Below are 12,438 nucleotides of genomic sequence, written 5' to 3'. Positions count from 1 at the left end.
CAAAACATGTCCTTTAGTTGCTTTCGCCCACACTGCATCTTAAAGAAAAGAGTTTCAGGACAGTTACAGATGTTTTAAGTTGCCCCAAATTGTTGTATTGTAATGCTGTATTTTAGCCTTTAACATCCCAGCAGCAACAAAGAGTCGAATCTGACCGGGACATGTTCAGCGACAGTGTGAGTCCTGGTGTGTAACATGTATATCGTGAGCTATGCAGTGAATGTGGTCTGCAGTCTGCATAATCAGCCATAGGCATGTGTTTCAGAAAGATGCTTTTGTCCTGCAGAGAGCTGCTCAACAAACCAACTGTGTTCTCTCACACACACATAACTATACTCCCTCCGATGCACGCTGCATCATGCTGCCGACATTCGCTGCCTCTGTCTCACCCTCACACACACACACACACACACACACGCACACACACTTGCAGACATACATCACACAGGATCTGGCAGAAAATGGGGTTCTTGTGAACACAGTGGAATGACTCATTGCTCTCCCTGCTCTTGTCCATTAGCTGCAGCTCCTACTCACAACAATTTACAACAGTGAATCCTCTTAAGGACACTCTGTTTAATTCATTTTGGCTTTTTTCATGTCGTGTAGGCCTACTTCTTAGTGCTGTTTAATTGTTTCCTTCGTTCTCTTTTAGCCCTCTGATCTAGTTTAAAACACCGAGAGGACACTGGCAGACTAAACAGTTAAAGTGCTATACTCGTGGTTTTCCTTTTTTAGCTCATTATCTACAAATCACATGTACATGAATTCACGCTATTTTGCAGTTTGAGCTTCTCGCTTCCTGGCAGCTGCTGGTTTTAAGTCATGTCCGTATGGAGGGAAATATGTCTGCAGAGAACTGAAGCTTTCTATAGATTGCTAATATATTGGTGAATATTATGTCAGATGTTGTTATCTTCTTATTATCACAGCTGAGTGCAGGGACTTAAAAGGGATAGTTCATCATTTTGGAAAATTAATTTTTCAGCTTGCTTGCCTAAGGTTGGAGGAGAACATTAATATCACTCCCATGTCTTGTAGTTAAATATAAAGCTACAGCCAGCAGCCCGTTAGCTTAGCTTAGAATAAAGCCTGGAAACAGGAGAAACAGCTTAGCTCTGTCCAAAGCTAACAGAATATATGTACCATCACTTTTTAAATTCTCTAGTTAACACTTTATACCTTGTTTGTTTAAACTGACATTTTATTCTTTGGTTTATTAACAGATTATAGTCTAAAACATGCAGATTATTCTCCTTCAGCTACCGATGTTCTGTTACAGCACATTTACCAGATAAGAAATTGATTGGCTGTGGACACGTTGCCTGTTGCAGGGATACAACTGGAGACCTCTAGGACACCAGATGAACAGATCAGCATTTCACATATTTGCTGCATTCCAGGCTAAACCGACTGTCTGTGTGTCTCCTTGTCGTCCACCCCTTCACATTTTAAAACATGATTTAAAAATCAGGTGACCTTGTGCCAACAAACAATGGCCTAGTGAATGTGCCGTTGTGAATGTAACATTAATGATTTTCAAGAATGTGATGAGCAGAGGTGGCACAATTTCTCTTTCTGGCATGTAGACGACGTCAAAATGCAGCTCATTAAGGAGTGACTGGAAGCTCAAGTTTTCATTATGTGCACAGGATCCTTCACCACATTTATAATGTGAAATGTTCAGAAGTGCAGCCAACTTTTAAAAATATGTCTTCCAGATGATGTTTTATGAAGGGACAGGGCAATAGAAAAGAAAATTACAAATAAACAACAAAAGACAATACAGGTGGGACCATTTTCCATCCAGGATTTTGAGAAAAAGGGGTTCTCACACACACACACACACACACACACACTTGTACAACAGGAGGTAGGACAGTGTATCCAGATGGCAGAACAAAGCCTGAGGTCAGTTTTAATGAGCAGAGCTAATTACCACATGACTGTCCTATCTGTCCCAGTGTACTGTCGGCCTTTAATAGGGTATACCACAGGAAGTAACGACAGGAAAACCCCGGCCCTTACCCCTTCACCATACACACATGCTGGGTCACATACAAATAGTAGTCCCCCTGAATTGGTTGAAAACGTTCCAGCTGGCTCGTCTACAAATGAGAACCCAAGTGAAATGTGCAATTTCTTGGCTATGCATGCACAATATCATGCTAAAAGACTCTGCATGTCCCAGGCAAAGAGCCAACATCTTTACCAGTCGGTGGTCCATGTAGAAGACCTGGAAATGAAGCAGCAGAGCAGAGCTAGTCAGCCCAAATATCACAACACAGCAGGATGAGGAAAGTGTCAAATCTGACTGTTGTTCGTTCTAACAAAATTCCTGTTTAGATGCCGAGCTCACTAGAAAAACATGATTTGATTAGATTTATACATTAGTGTTCCTGTTTTAAACAGCATGTTTCACTTTAACAAGAGAGAAAATGTGACGCTGTAGGAGGGGAGCCAGGGGTCCGGCCCTGAGGATGTCCTCTGCTACCTTCATGCTCAATATCACCGCCTCACTTGTGTGCAGAAACTAGTTTATACAGAACTTCCCAAGTGTATAAGCTTCATTTTTAGCCAAGATGACCTTTCTATCTTGAAAGTTATTACATGAGGGTTCTGTCCTCGGACTCCTCTTGTTCTCTGTACATGTTTCCCCAGGGACATTAAATATTAAGTACTTTGGTGTACGTTGATTTGCAATATTCATAACTATTGATGGTTGTGTTTCTTGATCACACAGTCGGTACTTGAGTGTGTTGGTTTGGAGTCAAATTTAAAAGCATTTGTTTTCCTACTCACTTTCCATGTTATTCACTTCGGATTTCTAAATAATACACTCTATGATACACTCCTTGGTCAGTTTATGATAAGCTCATTGGCCTTGAAACTAAAATTACGCTGGCATTACTACCATAGATCATAGGCTGTTTAGCCAGACATGCTAACATTTGCAGCTTACTTACAAAACAGAAGTCGGTGTTTTAGTGAATGATCTATGCAGACTCATTTCTCTTGCATAGATATAGAATGACATCTGATTCTTCACCACACAATTCATTCATTCATAACATAAAAAACAGTACAATGAAGAATTATTGTTGAATTATTGTTGCTGAGATCATTCAATAAAACTGTGCAGCCTCTGTGTTGCCTTCATATCACCTGGTAACCTCGGTTTCATTGTGTTTGTTGTCTCTGGCAATTGAATTCCTCCTACAAACCTCTGGCCCACACACAAACACACAGAGACACACTCACATAAACACATAAGCATGTGCCTGTCAGTGCAGCACACACACACACACACACACACACACACACACGCTCCTTGCTGCTTACTACAGTGTTTGTCTGTGCTCAGACAAGCAGGAAGGAAAAGCCATTAGTCACTGAGGTGCCATCAAGCACTCTTTAATTGTGTCATTTATCTTCTTTGTGCCGCTGAACTCTGCGGTGCTGCTGCTCAGATTCACCAGGGAGCCCTGAGCAGCAGAGCACTCTGCCAAATATAAGTATATAATCATTTGTCGCAGCAAAGGGTCTTATATCATCTGATGTAAGTGTCACTGATAGAATTTGAGAAGTGGTCAGCCGGTTCCTGGTTATACCGTAACATCGGTTGAGTTTCAGGTCGCACAGCTCCATAGAATATTAATGAACTTCCTGAGACTTGCTGAGGAAGTTGACAGATGTGCGGACACAGCGTACAATCTATAGTTAAGTCCTCAGCGGGCGCACTGACATCACAGAGTGAATGGCCTTCATGGTAGAATAAGGAAGATCTTGAACTACATTTATTATGTTTTTTTCACCATTCAATCCTGAGGGAAACAAACGTGTCTGCATTACACTTCATGGCAATCCAAAGGTATTTTAGATATTCTGCTCTGGACTGAAGAGGTTAACCGACTGACCTTGGACCACTTGCTAGCATGCAGGAGCCCATTTGTATTTTCCCCACATTTTTCTGTCGCTCTCCGTCGCCAAAACCATTTTTTGTAGCTGTGCTGTTTTGCAGTAATGTCCTCTTACAAGTGTGTCCACAACACCAGTGAAACACAGTTTCACTTAAATACTAGCAGCTTTAGCAATAACTCAGTATATTAAGTCATTGTCCATTTCCTGTTTGAAAAATGATTAACTTTTCTGCTACCCTCTTAAAAAGTGAGTAGATGGTAAACAGATGTAAAATAATGTTAATGAAAATCTCTTGAGTCCTTGATTCCGAATGTATTACTTATATTCTAAGCTATATTACTTATGACTCATAGATACTCAAATGCTTTATTCACACACAATAAAAACTAAAACCACAGAAATAATTTCGGTTCAGTAAAACAAATGTAGACTAAGTGCTACTTTTAGACCTCTTAAATACATTTGCATAGACGGATGCCTCTGACACCGAAGTAACTCAAGAGCTTACTACGCATAAAGACTATTTCAGGGCCAGCTGTTGTGCTCTTGTGACTCTCATTATAATTTCAAAATTAAAAGCAAGTGTCGTTCCATGATGCCGCCATTCTAATGTGAGAGATGGAGAAGAAACAGGGGAGTCAGATGAGTGGCTGCGAGCACAGTCGAGTAAAAGCATCCCTCTCCAAACTCCATCCTCCCTCTCCAATTGACACACTCTCTCACTGTCTTTTAAACACTTTCACCCACTCGTCCTCCTCTTCTGTCTCTCATATGGCTCCCGTCCATCTGCCCTCCTCTCGGACTGCAGTCATTAATTTCGACATCACGGAACAACACTTGACCTGTTTTTAGCTGCTGGGGAAATGGCTCTGTCTCCGGTGACATCCGCTCGGGAGGAGGTTGAATTGAGGGAAGAGGGATGGAAGGAATGAGATGACGAGAGGAAAGAAGGTGTCCAGGGGGAGGGAGAGTACAGCCAGAATCTAAGAGCTATCAAGCCGAACATCTTCTCAGCTTGTTTGAATTTGACCTGTTGCATGTCAGACATTTTATTTAGTCATTTCCACATAGTCTTTTTGTTAATAAATGCATGACAAGACATAAAGCAACACAAACTGATCATCCTCTGTGTCCACAAACTGTTAGAAACATGAGTGAGTCACACCGTTGCACTGTTCCACCGTTACAGAACATGAGGTTTATTTTGAGGCAAATCCCACGCCTCAAAATAAACCTCAGCCTACAAAAGGTGTATTAATCCACCTCTGAAAATAGTCCCTCAAAATGCACTGCTTTGAGTAGCATTTGTACAGTTTCAGGGTTGAACCTTTTTTAAAATGCAAGTAAGACTCGTTTTTAAAGATTTATATCTTCAGTAGGAACTGATGGATTTTGGGCTGTGAGCCACTGACAGGTGAAGTATTGAGAGACATACGAACACACTGCTACTTTTGATGTTTTCATGAGATTTGATTACAACAAGAAAGTATAGAAAAATTGCAGCCTTATCCTTTAAGCTGCTGTTGGTATGTTTGTTCACCGGAGCTTATCTGGGTTTCATGGATGGCAGCATCCACGACCATATCCAACACAGCATGGGGGTAAAAGTTTTGGTTGTAAGTAAATAAAACTTGTTTTGCCACTGAAAATGAAGCTGAATGTGTTTTAGGTTTGGGGTGAAGGTTACAAGGTGCATGTGTGAGGTAAATATATACCCTGCTTTAACCCTACACTATGTAAATAGTGTTGTAGTTGTGTCACAATGGGATTTCACCTGTTGGGTAATGCTGGATATTATGATTTACTTCTTGTTTGATCAGATTGTTCCTGGTTAAAATCAAACTTTAGTTACATTTATGATTCTGTATCAAATATCAAATATTTTTGATCGGAACGTAACCCCACTGTTGGGAACAGGCGTCTCTCACTCAATCAATATGTATGACACATATTATAAGCATTGTGATTTTCATTTGCAAGTTCCCTTTAAGACAAACCGGACAGCTAACTTCCACTCCCTGGATTAAATTACTGAAAAATATCATAAATTTTGGTCAGGCCCTGTCATCCACACTTGTGCAAACACACAGTCCAGCAGCCCAGGGTGCTGTCCAGACACACTGCATTCTTAACTGCAATCTGTGCCGTTTGCTTGGTGTTACAGAGCTCAGTATGTTTATCCTCAGCTGTTAGGAAAGCTGGCGTCCCAACACGCTCAGATATAGAGACAACAATAGCAGGCCTGTTTCTTCTACAGCTTTAGCCGTGCTCACACAGTTTGAATTAAGAGGTCAGGCCACTTTTCCAGTAGTCTCCCTTTCACTCCTGACTATGATTCACACGCAGCTAACTAGTAGTCAAACAGAATATTTCGGGTTACATCCGATCCCAATGTGAAGTAATAGAATGATGCAGAGTTTTGAAGCAGGTAATAGTCATGCATCATTTTTAGTTTACTGCAATCTTTGCCTTTAAAATGTCCCTTATTTACATCAGGTGAGTCATGGAGTGTATAATTATATGCAGAATATGCACAGTCAATATTTGACCTTGCCACACCCTGTAAGGACAGGGGAGTGATGATGCTAGCTTTCCCTCAGGGGACTGGGTGTGGGTTATAGCATACTAACGTTAGCTGTTTCCCAGTGAGCAATGCAGGAGCTAACACGGCAGAGCATACAATTCACTGGAGCACTGAATACTTGAATGCGTTGCCCCGTTTCATGGAGTGGATTGGAAATGTTGCAGCAAGTAGATTTTATCATGTTCAAGTGTCTCAGCTAGAGTGTACTTCCCGACTGACTTAGTGAAATGATCACAACCTCATAACACCACATGACTTGGTGGTGGAGTGAAAAATTACCTGCCGGCACAACAGAAAAATGTTAATGGAAAGTCAAGTGGGATTCTTTGTCATGGTGGAGACATGAATTCCCTGGAAACACAGTATAGTGTGGGGGGGGGATCTTGGTGGTGGATGAACTTCGTGTGTGAAACCAAAAGTTGGATGTGTTTAACTTACATAATGTAACTTAACTTATGTAGGTCACTTATTTTAATGCCATAATTTTCTCCTAAACCGTTTTGGTGCATAAACCTAACTACACACTGTTCATACATTGTTTCTGTGGTAAGACACCGGGAGGCAGGTCTTAATACCCTACATTAGATGATATGAGGGGTGGATGCATGGATGTATTATAAGATGGCGGCGCTGCTTAACTTTGCTTCTAATGTTTCTCAGTGGCCACAAAAAAATCCCATGTGACCCAAAGGGCATTTATTCCATAGACCTCCATTGTAAAAGAGATATCTGTTGACAGGACACGTTCGGCTGTAACATGGTCACTCTCTTTGTATTGTATACTTTAAGCCAGAGCGGTTTCATCTTTATAAAGAATGGTGTCACAGCTGTGATGTCGCCTGGCTGTTCAGAGGCATGATGGGATTAACACTACTGTTCACGTGCAGTGGGCCGCATACCCCCGAAGTAACGAAGAAACCTTTTTGGCATACACACCAGGAGAGCAATTTCTATTGGGTCTTATGTACATCCAGGGTTTGGCGTCAGAGGCCCCAGTGCAATGCATCATGGTTCATGTAGACACTGCCGGCACAGCTCCGTGAGCAGAACACATTTACTATCAACAGTGATTGGACATCCACATAACACGTGGCGAAATTTCCCTTTAAAGTTACATCATTGTGACCTCCATGATGTGTTTTTTTTCCCACAGATCTCGTCCCAGTAGGAGTGTAGGAGGAGATGTTTGCTTTTGCACAATTAAAGAATGCAATCGCAGTTAGAACATGGGGGAGTTACAGAGAAACTCTCTCCATCCCGGCGACCCGGTGCGAAGATATAGAGCACATTTCCTTAGAAACTACAGACTGGGCTCAGTGTTTGGCTGCTACTGGTGGAATGAGTAGGAGTTAGACTATGAGTTCCAATGAATTTTCCAGTGTTTCATCCTCCTCATAGGAGTTAGTTATTTTCAGGGTTTGAAGATTAAATTAAGTATTTAGACTGCCCACAACAGTGTCTTTTTGAATGTGATAAATAAAGGGAGTCCAAAAATATTATCCCCAAAATAATACTAAGTGTTTCCTGGCAACCACAAGTTTCAGTGCCATTAAAGTAACTGAGGCAACAGGCTTAAGGCATAATTCATGGGAAACATTTTGAGAGAAGAGACGTTTCCCCTGCAGCTAGAGTGGGAGCTGGTTAGTGGGATATATGTGATATGGATAATACCGTCATCTCTCAAAAATAAAATCACTCAAACTATCTTTGGTTCCTAGAAAAGGGGCCGCCCTCAAAATTATGTAAGTTCCTGTGAAAGCCCAACTCCTGTGAATGTTGTCGAAAAGTTGCTCTTTACCGAGGGTTATGCACAGCATGTTGAAGCAAAGGGCACGGGCAGCATAAACAGGTGATGGACATCCATGGCAAAGTCAATGTGGATGTGTGGATCAGTAGAGGTGCAGTAAATGTGGCTTCACCCTCCCATCTGAAATCTGATGATATTTAGTGGTCTGGTTTGGAGTTACTCTACCAGAGAAGAAGAAGTGTTCAAGTGAAAAGAATGAGAATCTAATTTGCTGAAATTGTGACGTTGCTGTTACCTGTGATCTTTGTGATTGCTATTTCACTGCAAAACCTAAATCAGAAACATGAGCACGTCCACATCGTAAAGTTAAAAAACTAAAATGTCATACACAACAGCATCACCCTGAAAATGACACAGCTAAATGGAATTCAGCCATCATTGTAGTATAGTAGTATTGTAGTACCTGTGCTTTAATACAGGAAACTTATTCATCCATCCACATATTTAATGAACGGCAAGTAAGATGTGTTTATTTGCTCATTAAAAATATAATAATATAAAACTATATAACTTCTACACAGAAACATGCACCCTACATACACACACACACACACACACAATATTTACATAAAGAAAGAGCAATGTTTTATCCTAAACATCCTGGGAAATGTCACCCATTTAATACCAGTGAAATAGAACAGATGATTTACAGGACTGAAGCTGTGTGCACCTCAGATGATCTGTGTGTTTGTTTTTTTTATCCTGAAGAAGGCAGTGCATGCTGAAACGTTGATTCACAGAATCAAAAATAAAATGCTTGAGTGCACAGCACTCGCCTCCGTCTTCACAGTGTATTATCGTTCCAAGTGTTCACACCAGTACTTTCCTATGCTATGACCACAATAAGGTTGCTCTTTGCAAAGTTCTTTTTCTTTATTTAGAAACACTCCCATCTTAGGGAGCACCCCACACAGATGGAGATACTCATTGTTATAAGGAACATTCACTATTTGGATAGGGAGTGTTGGTGATAAATGCTGCCTTCATTAATCATTCAGTCATTCATTCGTTCCCCAGATGTCATAAGTCAATTTCCAAACCAGAGAACCAGTGGCTTTCCCTGGAAAAATGAACTATATCACAGTTTGTTCAGTGATCAGTTGTAAGTACGTCAACAAGAAGATATGATGGCGTTTATGTTTGCTGGATGTTGAATGCACCTGCATTTACTGATGAGCAACTAATGTAAACAAATTCTCAAATCTGCAACCCTTGAATGTATTTATAACAATGTAGAACAGAAGAGTACAGGAGGTTTTTGTTTGATCCATCGTGTCCACCCACACCGTGTCCGTGGGCAGCAGCTGGCAGGTTAGTTCTGTTAGCAAGCTATTGTTAGCAGGTTCATACATGACTGCCACTGTTGGTTTTCCTTGAGGCAACATTGTGTTTGCTTTTCAGTGCTCAAGTGTTGTAACGTTATTGGACCATTTCAGTTTTCCAGCCAGTACCATTCTGCCGGATTCAGTTCTCCTAGAATGTATTAAATATGTTAACGGTTGTTTTCTTCTGACAAAAGATATGTACATCTTAGTCTTTTACTGAACGGAACTATTTGAGTTACAGACAGAAGTAAAACAGCAAAAACTGCATATTTAGAATTACATAACTGAGCAAAATCTACATCTTACACTCTACCTCGACTTCACTGCTCGGTGTCCTTACAGCAGAGTACAGCATGAGAGTAGGAAACAAGCAGGAAGAGAGAACTTAGCAAACGCTACAACACACTGTACTTAATATGAATCAGTCGTGCTGCACTGTGGCAGATTGTGACAACACCTCGAGTTTCATTTCGAGCGTCTTGCAGGCACAGAGGGGGGCAAGGAAGGAAATGTTTCATTGTCTGTTGTGTAACTTTAGCCATGTTGGCTGTCAAGCAATTGGTCAATTGACTATACACTCATCCACACACACACACACACACACACACACACACTCATAGAGGAAATTCAATCACTTAAATGTGACTGTCACATTAACAAGGACACTCCACTTCCTCTCATCCCTCCCCCATTCATCTCCTGCACCCCCCCTCTCCTTGTGCCCTACATCACTTGTCAGCTGCCCTTCGTGTTGTTCTCTGGAAAAATAGCACATCACATGAGACACGGATCAACATGAGTTCAACGTGGTTTGTCTGTCTGTGTGTATGCTGTATGACTGTATGTGTGTGTGTGTACATGTGTGCACACACACCTGTGTTTGTGTGTCTCTACCTGTAGTCACCAGTCATATTTGCCCCACTCGTTGCCTTAGTAACCACAGATTCTGTTTCTGTCACTCCTCCTCAAACAAAAACCTGACAGATTGATGACGTCAACATGTGTGTCAAGTCAGACGCACTTCTGCCACATGAGATGACAGAGGGACCGCGGTGACTGTGTAGGTGCACGTTAGCAAGAGCAAAATATAAAATCATTGCATCCAGATTCACAAGTCAAATGTATGTTTCACTGACAAACCGCAGGAGAGAGGCACATAAGAGTGTGTGTGTGTGTGTGTGTGTGTGTGTGTGTTTGTGTACGGATGTGGAAAGGGTTTCAATGCAACACCAGTCTGTTTCCTGTCTTTAATCCCCATGTCTGCTCTGCTCATGTGTCAGACGCACGCACAAGTTGTGCTTTAGTTCCGCCTGCTTTAGACCTGCAGATAATCCTCCTTATAGTCTTAATTCATATTTTCATTCTCAAACACACAGAGGAGCTATGTGGGGACAAATAATGTGAACATAATTTTCAAAAAAAGGGAAATAAATGACACTTGGGTCTAATAAGAGGTCATTATGGGTTAATAATTGTCCCCAAAACTTACTTTTCTCCCTTGAACAGATCTACACATGGACACATTTGCCCCCAGAATTATACTAACATGAGCAAGCTGTCAGTTATTTTATGTTTTGTCTTACTTGACTGCATTTTGTGTGTGTGTCTAATGTAACTGTCTCGTCTACTATTAATCCACACATTTAATGATTTTTTCCTTAATTGAATGCTATTTTGTTGGCACTGGTAAAAAATCAATAAATATATGAGACATATTTGTTGCTGGATCCAAACTAACCCTTTAAAACACCAAAGTCATACAGTAACACAAGTAAACTAACCGAATGTGGCAGCAGTTGATTGGCAAGTCCCATGTTCTGCAAGGTAAAATGATGGTTTTTGTCAATGGAGTCTGGTGGTGTTGAATCTTACAGGTTTGTCTCTGTAGGGATCCTCTCTGTAATGTTGTCATACACTTATAACATGTAGGAGAATCCCCATTTATGTCACCAAACTTCTATAATAACATATTTTGTGAAGAAAACGTGGAAGAATTTTGCTGTGCCAGTGTCTGGTGTTGCCGGGTATTAACTTGAACATTAAGTGATGCAAAATTCTGCTGGGCACAGTTTCACATTATCATGCCATCCGAGTATGATAACTCCTTGTACCTTCACCTTTCTCTTTCTCTTTACCAGCCAGTGGACATTACTCAGATTGCCAAATATTAAAACAAGCTGTCTGGACTCAAGCTGTGAGACAGTATTCATGCAAGGAAGGTGCTTTAAAAACCGTTGCTACCTCCAGGCTACGATCATGAACTTCTCTACTACACTCATTAATTAAAACAATATTTGTATTAGCTGCATGGTTTAAAAACATAGTGTGAACGTTGGAGGCGTAACAGCAATGTTCAGCTGCGTACATGCCCCTGGGTTACGGATGTTTGAGTAAAATATGAATAGGTTTGAATATGATCTCACCGTTTCATCCTGTGCTGATTTGACTATTCAAAACACTCAATTTGAATGAGGAATAAGTGTTTTTTTTAAGAGCGACAGAGAAAAACACAGAGACAAGACAGAAAAAAGACTATATACACTGTAATGCCACTCGCATTTTAAGTTTATTTGCCGCAATTTGGGTTGAAAATGTCATGCCACTGTAAAAACAATTCTCCACGACAAGCACAGGCGTTCGTCATGTAATGTGCATTTTCAGTTAGAGTTCATTGTTAGTCTGTAGTGTCCTTTTATTATTTGTTCTAATTGGTTTCTGTGGACATAAGAAGAGTTGATTGGGCTCCTCACAGTGCTAATAGCTTATCATGTGGCGTTAAGGGCGCTGCAGAGGTCAGTATT

This window comes from Pempheris klunzingeri, chromosome 19, assembly GCF_042242105.1.
Source record: "Pempheris klunzingeri isolate RE-2024b chromosome 19, fPemKlu1.hap1, whole genome shotgun sequence".
Lineage (NCBI taxonomy): Eukaryota > Metazoa > Chordata > Actinopteri > Acropomatiformes > Pempheridae > Pempheris > Pempheris klunzingeri.
This window is presented reverse-complemented; position numbering follows the sequence as displayed.